The sequence below is a fragment of the Harpia harpyja genome, chromosome 11, assembly GCF_026419915.1.
Source record: "Harpia harpyja isolate bHarHar1 chromosome 11, bHarHar1 primary haplotype, whole genome shotgun sequence".
In the NCBI taxonomy this organism is placed as follows: domain Eukaryota; kingdom Metazoa; phylum Chordata; class Aves; order Accipitriformes; family Accipitridae; genus Harpia; species Harpia harpyja.
The window spans coordinates 5,136,537-5,150,702 of NC_068950.1; positions in this window are offsets into that span (position 1 = coordinate 5,136,537).

The following is a 14,166-nucleotide window of genomic DNA, read 5'->3' on the forward strand; positions in this document are numbered from 1 at the left end:
GAGGGCATCTACCATGGGCATGAACCCGGCATCCACCACAGGCACGGATGTGGCATCTGCCAGGGGCACGAGCAAGGCATCAGTCATGGCCACAGGCATGGCGTGGGCACGGACACCACATCAGCCGTGGGCATGGAGGTGGCATCCACCGCGGGCACAGATGCAGCCGCCACCACTATCACATGCATGGCATCACTGCCACCTCCCCAGACTCCCCCCTGCCCTCGCAGTTGGGCTCTGCAGGGGGCACGATGGCCCCCAAACAAATTAAATCATTTAAGCATGGCTGAAGAACGTGATTTCAACCCAGATCCATCCCAAAGCCTGGGGCTGAGCCGAGGGTGCAGGGACGCTGCCGGGCCAGTGGCAGAGGGGCTCTCCCCCCACTCCCGGTACTGTCCCCTCGCAGTGGCACGGACGGGCAGCAGCGGCAGACGGACGGGGGGGCTGAGCCGTGGTGGCACTTTGTGTGCTCCCACCCGTGTGCTGAGCTACCGCCTCGCTCTGCTCCGGCGCGGGAGCGGGTGCAGCCAGGGAGGGGGACACCAGTGGCCGGGTGGGGGGCGGAGGGGTGCGGGGGGCAGAGGAAGCCGAGCCGCCTGCCGCGCTCCAGTGCTGCTGTCTGACATGATTTTGCTGACGGCGATTGGGAACGGGTTCGCTGCTCTCGCCGGTCGGATTCGCTCCTTCCTCCCGGCTTTCCTCCCTCCTCTCCACTGCGCTCCGCATGGATGGGCACGCAGACGGGACACGGGGCGACATCTCGCCTCCGTCTTTACAGGCTCTGCTTCCAGCAGGGCTTCTGCAAGCACAGCCCTGGATGGCTCCTGAAATCCCACCGCAGCACACATCTCGACCAGCCCTGGTTGGGAGCAGCCCCCGTGCTGGCGGCGTGCGCGGCACGAGGCCGCTGCCCGTCCCCAGAGGTCACGGGCGCTGCCCGAAGGAGGTCAACCTCATTAGCCCCATTTCACAGATGGGGAAACTGAGACCGGGAGCAATGTGGTGACTCTTTGGGGCATGCAGGGTCCGGCCCCAACGAACTCGCCCCTCCCGAAAGGCGGTCGCCGGCTTGCCCAGCGCGGCCCTGAGTGCCGCTATTGGGACAGTCGTGGCCGAATCGCGCCGGAGTGAGAGCGACAAAACTCCCCGAGCGCGTCGGTGCAACCCAAAAGTATGAGGTTACATAAGCGGCACCACACCTGCCGTGAGCAACACCGGACCCACGCACCCGCTCCCTGCCACCGTCTCCTTAACCCTTTGTGTGCGGTGCCCAACCTCCAGCACTGACAGATGTTGGCGCGGCCCGGGGAAAGTCCTGGGGGAAAAGGAGATGCTGCGGGGCCACCCGAGCAGGAATGGCCCGTGGGGCAGCAGGTGCTGGGTGCTGCAGGTTTGGGACTCAGCCCCATGGTTTTGGGGCCACAGGGATGGAGGTGGAGAGGTTACCCCAGAGCAGGACCTCCTTTGGTCTTGACGAGGTCCTCACTCTGCGGACTGGGACAGATTTAAACTGGGGTCCTGGTCCTGGCAAAGCCAGAAACGAGGTGGAGCCAGTTCACCGCTGGTGACAGTCGAGCTCCGGGGGTAATATTTGCTCCCAAGAGAGGAGTGGCCTCCCCTCTCCTTGCCCAGCACCGTTTCGGATGAGGCAGCACTGGAGGTCACCGAACCTCCCCTAAAAACCATCTCCCCTTCCACGTGCTGTGATGCGGAGCCCGGTGCCGCTCCGCTCACAGACGACAGGCGCAGAGACGCTGACCCTGGCCCTGACCGGCGCCGTTCCCAGCAATGGGGAAGCAGCGGGGCCGGAGGGGCCAGAGCTGCCGTCCAGTGCCTGGGTGCTGCCAGAACCAGGCTTAGTGCCAGGAAGCTGTGCCCGCCTGGGCAATGCCAGAGGACATGTCCAGCCTGGCCGGATCCAGCCCATCACAGGTGGTACCAGCAGCCCCAGGCATTGGCAGTGTAGGGAGGAGATGGCCACCGGGAATGGATAAGAAGCAAAAACTCTGCCACCTCGCCACCATCCAGCCTTTCTCCTTCCCCTCCTCCCTGGCCCAGCCTCACCGCCGACTCTTTGCGGTCAGGGCCAGGACAGATGCCGGGGCGCTGCCAGCTCGTGGCCACATTGAAGGGGCAACCAGCGGCACAGCTCTGCTGGCCTGGAGGCGAACAGGAATTCGGGATGACACCACTGCACCTTAATCACTGTTTGCTCTCGCTCGCGCCCCACCCAGCAAGAGGGGAACCTCTCCGCCCGCCCAGCCAGCATCACCCCGTCCTGCACCCGCAGCCCTTCACCCGGCCTCGGAGACCACCGAGCCCCCCACTGAGGCAATGCCAGGCTGCCCCACGCTCACTGAGCCCCGGCACAGCCGGCTGGCAGAGCCGGCTCCCATGGTGGCTCTGCCACGGGCTCCCCACCGTGGGCACTGCCAGGTCGCATCGCCTTGCCGTGACTCAGTTTCCCGTCGGGAACAGCTGACCTGACCGGCGGAGAGCGGGTCATGGGGTGAACCAGCTGACGGGGGCCACAGCACCGGTGCCCCAAACCTTGTCCTCGGGTGCTGGCGTGGGGACGTGCCCCGTGGCGGCCCCCAGCCCCACAGCTAGGTGGGGGTCCTATCTCCCAGTGGCAGGCTGGGAGGGTGGGTGCGGGCAGCGGGAACAGGGTGGCTTGGTGGGTGAGCCGTGGCGCTTGCAACCACCAAGCCTTAATGTGGCCCCCCGTGGCTGTGGAGTTAATGCCACAAAGAACCCCCCACTCAGGGACACGGGTCCCCTGCTTTGTCCTCTCCATGGCATCCGTGTCACCCTTCCTCCCAGCCCCACTCTTGAAGCACTCCGGCGGTGCAGGACGAGGGTCCCCGCGCTGCGCCGGATGGGACCTGTACCCTCAGACCACGGGGACAAGATGTGGCTTTGCCACCTGCGCCAACCACCGGCAGCCATCCGGATCTGGCATGGTGCTGGGCACGTGGCCCTGCCGAAGCGGCGTGAGTCACAGCCCCACGGTGCTCGTTATGCAAAGGCTGGCGCGGGCCGTGATGTGGGGCCGTGATGTGGGGCCGTGGTGTGGGGCCGTGGTGCAGGGTGGGTGCTGCTTGGGCACACCGGGGTGGGTGGCATGTGCAAAGCAGAGAGGGGAGAAGGGGGAAACTGAGGCAGCAGTGGGGTGCACCTCCGAGTCCCGCAGCCCCTGTGGGGCTGTCCCTGTCCCCACCCGGGGCCAGGGGCTGCGTGGGGACCGGGGGGGGGCAGCTGGGCCGGGTGTAACCGGAGCCCCCAGGCCGGCCTGACCCGCTCACGTAACGCCCGCCTGGCACTTATGCAAGAGCTGCTGCCGTGCGGCTGTAAGGGACATCCAACGCCACAGCAATTACCCGGCCCTTAATCAGCGGCAACGCAGGATAACGAGGCTAATTGGAGCCGTGGCTGGCAGAGCTGCCGGTGGGCCAGGGAAGGGGCATTCGGTCTCACCCCACACCCCAAGGGGGGCCCCAAGCAATTAGTGGCTGCTGAGCCTTCATTAGGGGCTGGGGGGGGGGGTGGTGGCTGGGCTGGACCCCACTGGACCCCAGGCAGCGGCTGTGGGTGCCCGTGGGGTGGGACGGAGCATCGCCTCGCTGCTTGGCTGGAGCACGGCGTCCCCATCCCCATCCCCGTCCCCATCCCCATCCCCACATGCCCGCAGCGCAGCGATGCTCAAAGTAGGTCAGTGGGCTGAGGTGCCGAGCAACCGCAGGCGGCCGCAGCATCCACCCCGGGGGGTTCGCTCCGGGGGAGCTCGGCCTCTGCCCCCAGCCGCCCTCGCCCTCCGCCGAGTCCATTGCCCCGCTCGCCCCGCCGGGCTCCAGGGTGCCCGGGGAGAGGGCAAATCCAGCTTCTCCCAGGGCTGGGCTGCAGAGCCCTGGCACACCTCCTTGCACAAATGATGCCCCAATAACAGCACATGAAGGAGGGTCCTGGCCCCCCATCATGCCACCCCCTCCCTCCCTGCTGCCCTGGGGGGCTCAGCCCAGAGCCATGGGGGCTCAAAGGGGCTCCCCGGGCAGCTCCCCCCGGCACTTGCCCCCGGCTCGGGCAGCACTGCCTCTGCTCGGCCCAGGCACGGGCACCACACGGCGCTGCCGAATCTCCAGCGTAATAATTAGGAGATAAACAGGAAAGAGGAAAGGGGCAGATTTCATATTCCGCCCCGATCCCCCTGAGACAGATAAAAGCGGAGTGGGGGTACGCGAGGGGGCTTTTTTCCCACTTGTTTCTGCTGAATCAAACACTTTTCCTCCTGCTTAGATTTCCCTGCTCCCCCCGTCCCCCCCGCTCCCGCCTTAATGAGGTTTTGCTGTAAAAGTCTCCGAGCCTCCACCGTGGCCTTGAGTTAATCTCCAGGCACCTTCAAAGCCGAGTTGTTCCTGCCCCCCCCCAGTTCCTCCCCTTCGCCTCCATCTTTTTGAACTTCCCAGCCACAAAATTGCCAAGTTTCGTGTGATGCTGCTTCTCCTGTGCCTGGTGGTGAGCAAGGGGGGACCCGGGGCAGACAGGGGCACATGGGGGTTGGGGGACACGGTCCCTGGGGCTGAGGCAGGGTCGTGGGATGGGGACTCCCTGTGGGTGTCCCTCCAGGTGGAAAAGCAGCCTGCCTTTGGGGGGAGTTTCCAAACTGGGGTGAAAAGAGGATATTTTGGGATTTCTTTTTTGCCCCCAATCTAGAGTATTGTGGAAATATTGCAGAAAAATAGCCCTTGGCTCAGCCGAGATGGTGGCCAGACCCCTCTTTGCCACTGACAGTGACGGCATTGGGGACTGGTGTCACCAGGGCATCACCCCGGGGTACAGGCAGAGGACCTGGGGTGCAGGCAGCTGCCCGGCAGGTCTGCAGGGGCTGAGCTGGGAGCAGAGCAGCCACGCGGGTGCTGGGAGCATCCCCCCACCAGGGCTCGACTAGGGACGGCTGTGGGACCCTGGGGCCAGGGCTGGTGGCAGAAGGACAGTGCTGGCCGAGGGCCCCATCCTGGCTGCCCACTCGGGGCTCTGCCGCAGGAACCGGCTGCTTCCCAGGGAAGAGCCTTGGATGCTGCCGCAGCCACATTTGCAGCCTTGCACAGCCCTGGCCCACTCCAGACCCTTGATGACATCCCTGCTGCCAGGACAGCACCTGACAGGCTGGGTGCAAGGTGGTCCTCAAGCACCCATCCATCCCTGGGGGGCTTCTGGGCATCCTCACCCTCCCTATCACTCAGCCCTGACCACAGCGGGTCCAAAACCCTGGGGAGGGGAGAAGCAGGAGCCCAGAGCACCCGAGTTGCTCGAGCATGGGGTGCTGCACCCACCCACCCGCGCTCGAGCCATCGGCTGCCGCTGGGCTTCCTCCTCTGCCGGCTGGTGCCCCCGGCTGCCTGCTGCACCCGTACCTGGGCGTCCCGCTCCAGAGCCGATCTGGAGGCTTTAGCGCAAGTTAATCCCAGCAATCCCTTAATTCCAGGGACCAAAATAGGAAAGATCAGTAGGTCAGTGGGAAAAGCTCTTGGCCAAAGTTAACATGTTAATGCGGAGAGAGGGCGAGAGAAAGAGCAGGGGAGAAGAAAGCGCTCGGGATCTGCTCTGGCTTCTCCCCCTGCCCGGGCTCAGGTCACCCTGCATCCCAGCGGGGAGCTGTTTTGGGGATGCCAAGCACCCATGGGCCAGAGAGTCTCAGCACCTCCCAGTCTGCCGTGGTTTGGGGAGGGAAGGAGGTTTTTCCCCTCTCACCCGAACAACCCAACCGCAGCACTCGCGTCCCTGAGACGATTTCACTGCGGTTTAAATCCCGGCCTCCAGAGGCGAAAGGTTGCGTATTAGCACGCTGCACCGCTGAGCGTCTCTAATTAGGGCTTGGCAGGCTCCCGCCTTGGCCCCGTAAGCACCTTTTTGGCTGCCGCTCTGGAAAAAGCCGTGCCGGAGGACTTAGCTTTTAATACAGCCAAAGCCCAGGTGAGCCACCCACCGCTGCCCGCTCCCCCTGCCCGGCACCAAACGGACTGGTCCCAGTCCCGGCTACAGCCCCATGGGACTTCATCGGGTGGCCTCAGGCAAGACCCCCCAGTCCTGTGGTGCTGGTGCCGGTGCCACTGTATCCCGACGGGGACCAGCCTGGGGCCTTTCCCTGCATCCCCAGCTGCCTTGCCCCGAGCTGGGTGCTTTTGGGCAATAATATCGCTATGGGAGCAGTTTCCTTAAATCCATCTCTGTTACCGCAAGCAGCTTAGTACCAGAAACTCTCTTCCTCTCTGTTCTTTTAATGCGATCCCAGCTTAGCAAAGCCCCAGGCTTAGCCACTGCCCCTGCAGTGCAAGTGAGGAGAGGAGAATTAAATAATATGAAAGCAGAAAACAAAGGGCTCTGCTTATTTAAGCAGCTGGGAGGGGGTCATGGTGGCCCAGCCCTGCCCGGGGGGAGCCACTGGGGTTACCTGCAGAGGGGGATGCTTGGACAGATGATACAGGGTGCAGCCCCTCCGGGATGCCTCATTTTTATGGGTCAGTGGGTCAGGGATGCTCTGATGCTTATAGCCATTGCTCCTGCTACCAGGGACCAGAGGGAGCCCAGCTTGGAGACATGCTCAACCTAAAGGTGCCCCGAACACCTCACTGTGCCTTTTGGTGGCAAATATTCCCATTTTCCAGATTTTTCCAATCTCGGACTCTGCCAGAACCAGCAAGGAGCTTTGGGGAACTCAGTGCCCTTTGCGGAGGCGGCATCACACCAAGAAATGGGTCTTCCCCACCTTTCCCACCCCACCCACCATGCCAATGCCCAGGATGGTGCTTCCTGGCTGCTGGGCAGACCCCACTCCCCGTGTCGTGCCGATGGGCTGGGGTTTAATTGCTCATCCGCTGGGTTCGGGCTGGCTCCCATCGCTGGCACCGCAGCTCACCTTGGACTCCGCTCCCAGCACGGCCCTGGGTTGCTGGGGAGACAGGCTTGTTTATTTACCATTAGGGCTGCGATAAGGAGTGTGAAAGGGGAGGTGAAGCACATGGTGTCCAATGTGCCTGACCCACTTTCCACAAGCCCGGCATCGCTCACCCTTGGCTATTGGATTGCAGCGGCAGAGACGCAGGGAGCATGGCTGAGAACGCCCAGCTGCTCACCAGAGCTGCTGTGCTGCAATGGTTTGGGGTGTCCTTGCTTCTGAACCCCATTTTCTCCAGGCTGGATGGGAACAGAGGAAAAGCATCCCCAGGGCTCCAGGGATGCATCACGGCTAGATGCTGAGACACCACGATGGGGACAAAAACTGGTGTGAAAGCTCACTGTGGCGGGCTCCTCGTGCCCGCCCTCGGCCACGGTCCCCGCTGCAGCGCGTCCCCCGCCGGTGCTGGCACAGTGGCCCAGATCTGCCATTCCGCATGGCTTCCCTGGCTCTCCCCGGGGCCGGGTGCCGGCAGGCAGGGCGCTCGCTCGGCGCCTCGCGCGGCCGCCCACTAATCCGACATGACTCTTCCATTAGAGACGAGATGCCGGCAAAGAGCTTTTCGGTGTAGGAATTAACTCCTTCTCCCACCCTGGAGCTCCCTGACCTGGAGCGCCGGCTCTGTCTCTGTCACCCGCATGGCCTGGGGTCTGTGGGATGGGAGAGGGCCCCCCCATCATCACCCCCAGCCTGCCGATGGGCTCCCTGTGGGATCTGGCTAAGCCCTTGCACGTGCATCTCCCATCCTCCTCCTCTAAGGATGCAGGACGAGAGCAGAGAGCTGGCATTGCGGTGCTGCAGGGTGCCAGAGTGGGGCTCCATGGGCGCCCCGGGCAGCAGGAGGGGTCCCAGCCTGGCTGTCCCTGGCCCTGGCTGCACCACCAGCCGCTTCCCTTATTGATCTCCTCTGCTGCTGCTAATTATCGGCTCCAATTTAGACTGATCAGAGCCACAGCTCTCTGCAAAGGGCTTGTCTCGCTTTTGCCCATCCTCCCCACAGGGTGCTGGAGCTGCTGGTGAGCGGATGGAACCCAAAAGGGGAGCCCGGGGAGCTGGGGGCAGGTGGGGGGATCTGGGACATGTCAGGGACCGATGGCGAGGGGATGAGCCCTGGCCAAGAGCCAGCATGGGCCCCAGCATCCTGCCAGAGAGGGGAGGCAAAGCTGATCCTGCCAGGTGCTGGCCCCTGGGGTGCTGAGCCTGGGGAGGGCACCCATGCCTGGCCTCCTCTTGCCTCTCTGTTTGACGGAGAAAACGATGGGTGAATGTGTCCCTTGGCTGCCCCTTCCAGCACTGTGCTCGGGGCTGGGGTCTGTCCCTTGGTGGAGGTCAGGATCTGACCCATATCCCATTCTCCTGCCTGTGGCCCTGGAGGGTGGCCACGACTCCCTGCAAAATGCCCGGAGGGACAGCTCATCCCCAGAGCGCAGTGGGGAAAATGAGGCACAGAGTGAAGCGGCGACGTGCATGATGCCGGGGTCTGCCTGAGCAGAGATGGGTTTTCTGGGGCATCATCTGAGCCATGCGGGTGCTTGAGCCCCATCAGGCTGCAGCATCCCTCTCCCTGCCGTGGGACCTGGGGGGTCTGCTGCCCACCGGGGCTCCGCTTAAGGGAGCTTCAGAGGCTGTCAGCCCCCCAGCAGCCCCCCAAAGCCACAGAAAAGCAGGCAGGGAGCTGCTCGGGAAGTTCTGCGGCCGAGGGAGCTGGAGGAGAGGGGGCTGCGCTAGAGCAGTGTGTTCTTGCTGTCACCTCCCCCATTGCTGCCATGTCATGGGCTGGCTGTGGGGTCTGGGGACCTCGTGCCCACCCGGGCTGACTCAATTTGGATCAGGATCCCACGTAACACCGGCTGCGAGCACCCCGGCTCGCAGCAGGGATGCACAGATGGAGAGCTGACCTGGATCCCAGCCACCCCGGCGGCCGTCACCTCCCGTGCCACCTTGCCATGGGGGACAGCCCTGCAATGGCCAGGGAGGACAGGACTGGGGACGGCTGCTGTCCCCATGTCTCACAGTGACCCCAGGACAGCCCAGCCCAGGGGGAGCACTCCAGGCCACCCACACGGTGCTTTGGGACCTGGGGTGGGGGGCATCCACCGAAGGCAGTTTGGAAGGTTGTGTCAGAGATCCCCAGCCCCACACCCAGGGTCTCCCATTCCGCCCTGGAGCAGAGAGATGCCCAGAAGGACATGTCTGCTCCTCCCACCACGGACAGGGCCGAAACACCCCCAGATTATTTTTGTAGGACTCTTTGGCTGTAAATTAGGGTATCATCACCCTTTTTCCACACCCGATGGCTCGGACCTTGCGGCAGGGTGAGGATGTGGCGGCAGTGGAGGAAACCCTCCCCGAAATCCCAGCGCAGAGCCACCCATGAAATATTCAGGCCATTCAGTGCAATTCCCGCCTTGCCGTCAAAAGCACCATGAATATTGCAGGCGGGCATTAAAGTTTCACGGCTGCCATGCTTCAGCGCAGCCCTGCGGACATCGTTACCACAGGAAGCCCATCCACTGGGATGCGTCACACCTTCACCAGGCTCCAGCGACCTGTTTTCCTCTGGTTTACCCCCAAAATAGGTGGTGGTGATGGGCTGGGTCCCTGAAGGGCTCCAAGAGCAAACCAACTCGAAGCTCCCCACTGTGTCCCTGGGATGGAGCGACACAGCTCAAGACAGAGCCGCAGGAGGGTGCAAGGTCCTGCAGGACTGGGGACAAGCAGAGGTCATGGCCACCCCACCCCAAAGCTTGGCCATGCTCCCCACTGCTCCGATGGCAGTGTGGTCTCACTCCTCTGCAGCCCTGAGCAATGCCCACCCCAGGTGTGGGAGACGTCTGCAGCTCCCTGAGCATCTTGGAGGGTTTCATACTCCATGTCATGAGCTTTCCAGGTCAGCCCCCACCAGAAGGAACTGTTGCCTTCTCCTCCGCCCGCTCTCATAACTCGGCTCTTCCCGTGTTTATATAACAGTGACGTCTCCCATGGACTGGGGAAAGAATTGGCTGGGGAGAAATAATGAGGATAATTCAAGTCATTTGGGAAGATGAGGTTTGCGAGGTGCCCAGCATCTTCCACCTTTTACATGTTGTCTCTAATCATCCGCAATCTCGGATGGCCATTGATGGAGCTCGTTGCTGTGGCGACGGATGAATAGCCCTGGGATTGTACCATGCCAAAAAGGTGCCGTCCTTCCATCAAAACAACAACAACAACAAAAATATCATTTTGTTCAGGAAATTAAGCAGTTTGCAACCGAATAGCAGTGTCTGAAAGGGCTCCCGCGTCCGTTCTTTCCTCCTGGCTTCCGCGGCTGCGTTCGGTTTGTCAGGAACATGCCCAGCACCCTGGAGAGTCTTTTGTGTGCACCGGACAAGGAGAAGGTGGTAATTGCAAGGGGGTTTCTAACCCACTGAGCCTATTAAAAGGTTTTATGCCCCCCCTACGTGTCTCTTCTTCCCCAGATGTGTGTCATGCAGGCAGGGAGCGTGGGGCACTGCGGCCAGGGGCTGGCGCAGCACTGGGTTAATGTGTTAGCTGTGCAAGGTTGGACCAGAGCAGGGGCTGGGCGCTGAGGGAGAGGGAGATGGCGATGGCCGTGGACAGGGCAGGGTGCCGGGGCTCAGGTCCTGCTCCTCCCCTGGGGAAGGGGTGATGCTCAGCAGTGAGAGCCGGCATGGGGCTCCTGAGCTGTGGGAGGAGGGTGGCTGGCTGGGTGAGGAGCACAGGGCTCCCGCCATTGTCGGCCTCTGTGGTTTTCTGTTTAAACTCCTTCCCAGGCAATATGACCTGAGCGCAGACACTGTCCTTCCTTGCCCACCACTCTGGGACCATCTCCTGGGGTGGCTGCTGGAGATGCTGCTCTCGAGCTGTGCCGCCAGACAGCAGGTAGCACAGCCCCCGGGGATGAGGCTGGGATGGGGGTGATTTGGGGTCTGCTCAACCAGGGGTTGATCCTGGCTTTGGGTTTGCCTCTGGGGGTGGAGGCGTCTGACCCTCCCGATGCTGGAAACCACACGCAAAGCTCCTGCCACATCTCAAGGCCCACGCTGCGGGTATTGTCCATGTGTAATCCACATTACCGCACTGGGCCACGGCACATGTTTTGAGCTGGGGGTCTGGTCCCTACTGGCATCTTCGGTGCTCCCAAATGCTGCCCGCCAGCAATGGGATGTAAATAGTGTAATTCAGAGCTGTGTGACTCCGCCGCTCATCCTGCAAGAGCATAAGAAACCAAATATCCGTAGGGCAAGTATCCAGCTGGCAGCTTGGGAGAGCCCTGGGGTGCAACAGGGTTGGACCCAGCCTCTGCATGTTGGGGCAGCAGGGAGGAGGAGGGAGAAGGAGGGATGGGCATGTGGGGAGAAAACATTTTACAGAGGACCCTGAGGAGGAGAAACAAGCCAAGTTCCTGTGGCTTTGGCTCCTCTTCGGGTGAAAGCCCCAGGCAGTGCTTTGCCAGCCGTCCCCAGAGCCCTCCACCCTCCCTGGGCTCAGCGAGAGCCAGATGGAGGCACATCTTGGCTGCACAGAAAAACGAGGCAGTGAAGCGGGCTGGGGAGATTAACTCCGCAGGGAAAACAAGCTCAGCAGACGCTGGCAAGCTGAGGACGCCTGCGCGGCTGCGTGTGTGTGTTTGCATGCACATGCATGTGCTACAAGCATACACGGGCACGCATGTGCAGACGTTAAGTACTTGTGTGCATGCAGATGTGTGTGTGCGGCCGAGCTGATGAACCAGTGTCTGGCCTCAGAGGGGCAGGCAGGGTATTGGAAATGTGTCCTCATCCTTTAATTGCGCTGCTTTGATAACAGTGATAATTGGCTAGAAATCGATACTGTTTTGCTCCTGTTTCTCCCATCCTGTCTCACCCAGCTCTCCCCTCCCCGGACACCTTGCTTTCTTTAGTGGAGTGACATTTAAATGCTCTGCCATAGTCATTAGATAACCCAGGCAGAGAAGATGCTTAGGAGAGGGCTGATGCAGCCAGGCAGTGGGCAGGGATGGAGGCAGCTTCCCTCTCCGCTGCCACCACCCAAGGGCAGATGGAGACGATGCTCCAGCAGCATGTCACAGTGCCGTTGGAGTGACAGCGGTGGGTGACCACAGCGGTTCTGGGGACCAGGGGAGAGCAGAGCATGGAAGGCACAAACCCAGGCTACGTTGGCCAGGAGATCCCTCCGGCTTTGGCTCTGAAAATTGTGCCAGAGCATCACGGGAAAATGTGTATTAATAGCCTTGCTCTGCTCTCCATGCCCCACCGCTCTTGCCTCATGCCCTTGTCTCCCCAGCAAGGTGTCCCGGCTCCTGCCGCGCTGCCCCAGCCCCAGGTGGGATCTCAGAGCCTGTGAAATCAGGTAGCTCCTGGTGTCCTTGGAGCCGCCCTCGCAGAGCAGCCCCTGAGCTTCGCTTGCTCAGCCGGAGATGCTGGGGGCCCTGCCCCCCGAAAAGCCACCCCGACCCCCGCTCCCATCCCGCTGGGCTCTGTAAAGCCAAAGGGCCTGGGGAGCAGGACGGCAGCGCTGGAGGGTGCACAGAGAGCCCCCGGGGGCCAGAAGCACCCCGGGCTGGTGCTGGTGGCCCCAGGGCCCCTGGTCCACATTAGCCAAGGGACCCTCGTTAGCGAAGTGACCCTTATTGGCCAAGTGACCCTCATTAGCCAAGTGGGGCTCTAGTGCCAGGGAGGGACTCATTCTGCTCTTGCAAGGCTGGCTGGAGCGTGGGGCTGGCAGTGAGCGAGGGATGCCCGGGAGGGTGAAGGGCTCACGGCGGGGGGGGGGGGTGCACGGGGGCGGGGTGCGTGGGTTCGCCTGGGCCACCCTTCCGTGGGAGCCTGGTGCCACCTGGTGGCCACGGGGCCCTGGCCACGGCCCGGGGCTTGCGTGTCTGGCCGGTGCTGGCCCCGCGGGAAGCGTGGGGCTGGCAGAGCCTGGGATGCTCGGGCAGGGACCTGCCCAGCCAACCCCCCAGCTGAGTTTATTTCCCATGTCGGCCACTGCAAATAAATCAAACGGCACCAAAAAATGCCTTTGCGCGGCCAGAGCTGGCCCCGAAAGGTGCCCTGAGAGCAGAACCCTGGCTGCACCTCTGCCACGAAGACAAGGAGAAACCCTGCACCCACAGCCTGCTTGGGGCTTAGGGCTAATGCACAAAGTTTTTCGTAGCCCCCCCAGACCAGGGACATGGTGGGGAGACACCCGAGCAGAGCTTGGCAGTGGCTTCCCAGGGTTTTTGCTCCTCGGTGTTTCCCGAGCCCCAGCTCAGCTGGGCAACAGGCACTTTCTCCTGCCGTGATCTGCCCCGGGCACCCTACGATCGCCGATTCACAAGGGTGGTGGGGAGGCCTGGACCCCGGGCACGGGCACGTGAGCTCGGAGGTGAATCAGCCTGGTGATGAGCTGGGTCACAACACCACCCAAGCAAAGCTTTGATTAAAAAAAATACAACAAAACCATCATCCAGGTCTTGGAGAAGAGTGGCAGGAATGGTTTGCAGCCAGGAATCCCTTCCAGTCGGAGACCCCTGGAGCATCACACCCTCCCTTTCCATTTGGTGTTGGCAAGGCTGACCCGTGGGGTCAGCAGTGATGCCCTGTGGGTCTTAGGGCCGCGGGGAAACAGTCTGGGGTGAGGCTGAGAACGAGCGTGCACTCGGGTCAATTCTGTATCACAGCAGAAATTCATGAGGGGCACCACCGCCTGCTGGCTCCCCCCTTATAGATGGGTTACGGCCCCGGCCCCGAGAGCTGGGGGTGGGTATTCCCAGCCCTTCTCCTATAGCTGGGGTAGAGCCAGCTGTATCCTGGCCCCTATAGCTGGGGTGGGGGAAGAATGTTGCCCGCCCTCTGCTCCAGTGGCTATAGATGGAGACGTCCCCAGTCCTCTGCCCTATAGCTAGGGTCCAGCCAATATCTCAGCCCCTACAGCTGGGGAGGAAGGTCCCAGCTCCCACCCCTATAGTCAAGGAATATCTATGTCCTAGCCCCTATAGCTTGGGGGATGGGGGTCTCACACCCCCTTCCTATAGCCTGGGTCTGACTGTGTCCCAGCCCCTGTAGTGGCGGCTCCCAGATCCCCTCTCTATAGGGGACTCTGACTGTGTCCCACCCCTTATACCCACAGGGGGGGGTCTCAGTCTCCTCAGCTACAGACGGGGCACACCTATACTCCTGCCTCTATAGCCAGGGGGATCACAAATCCCTCCTGTATAGCAG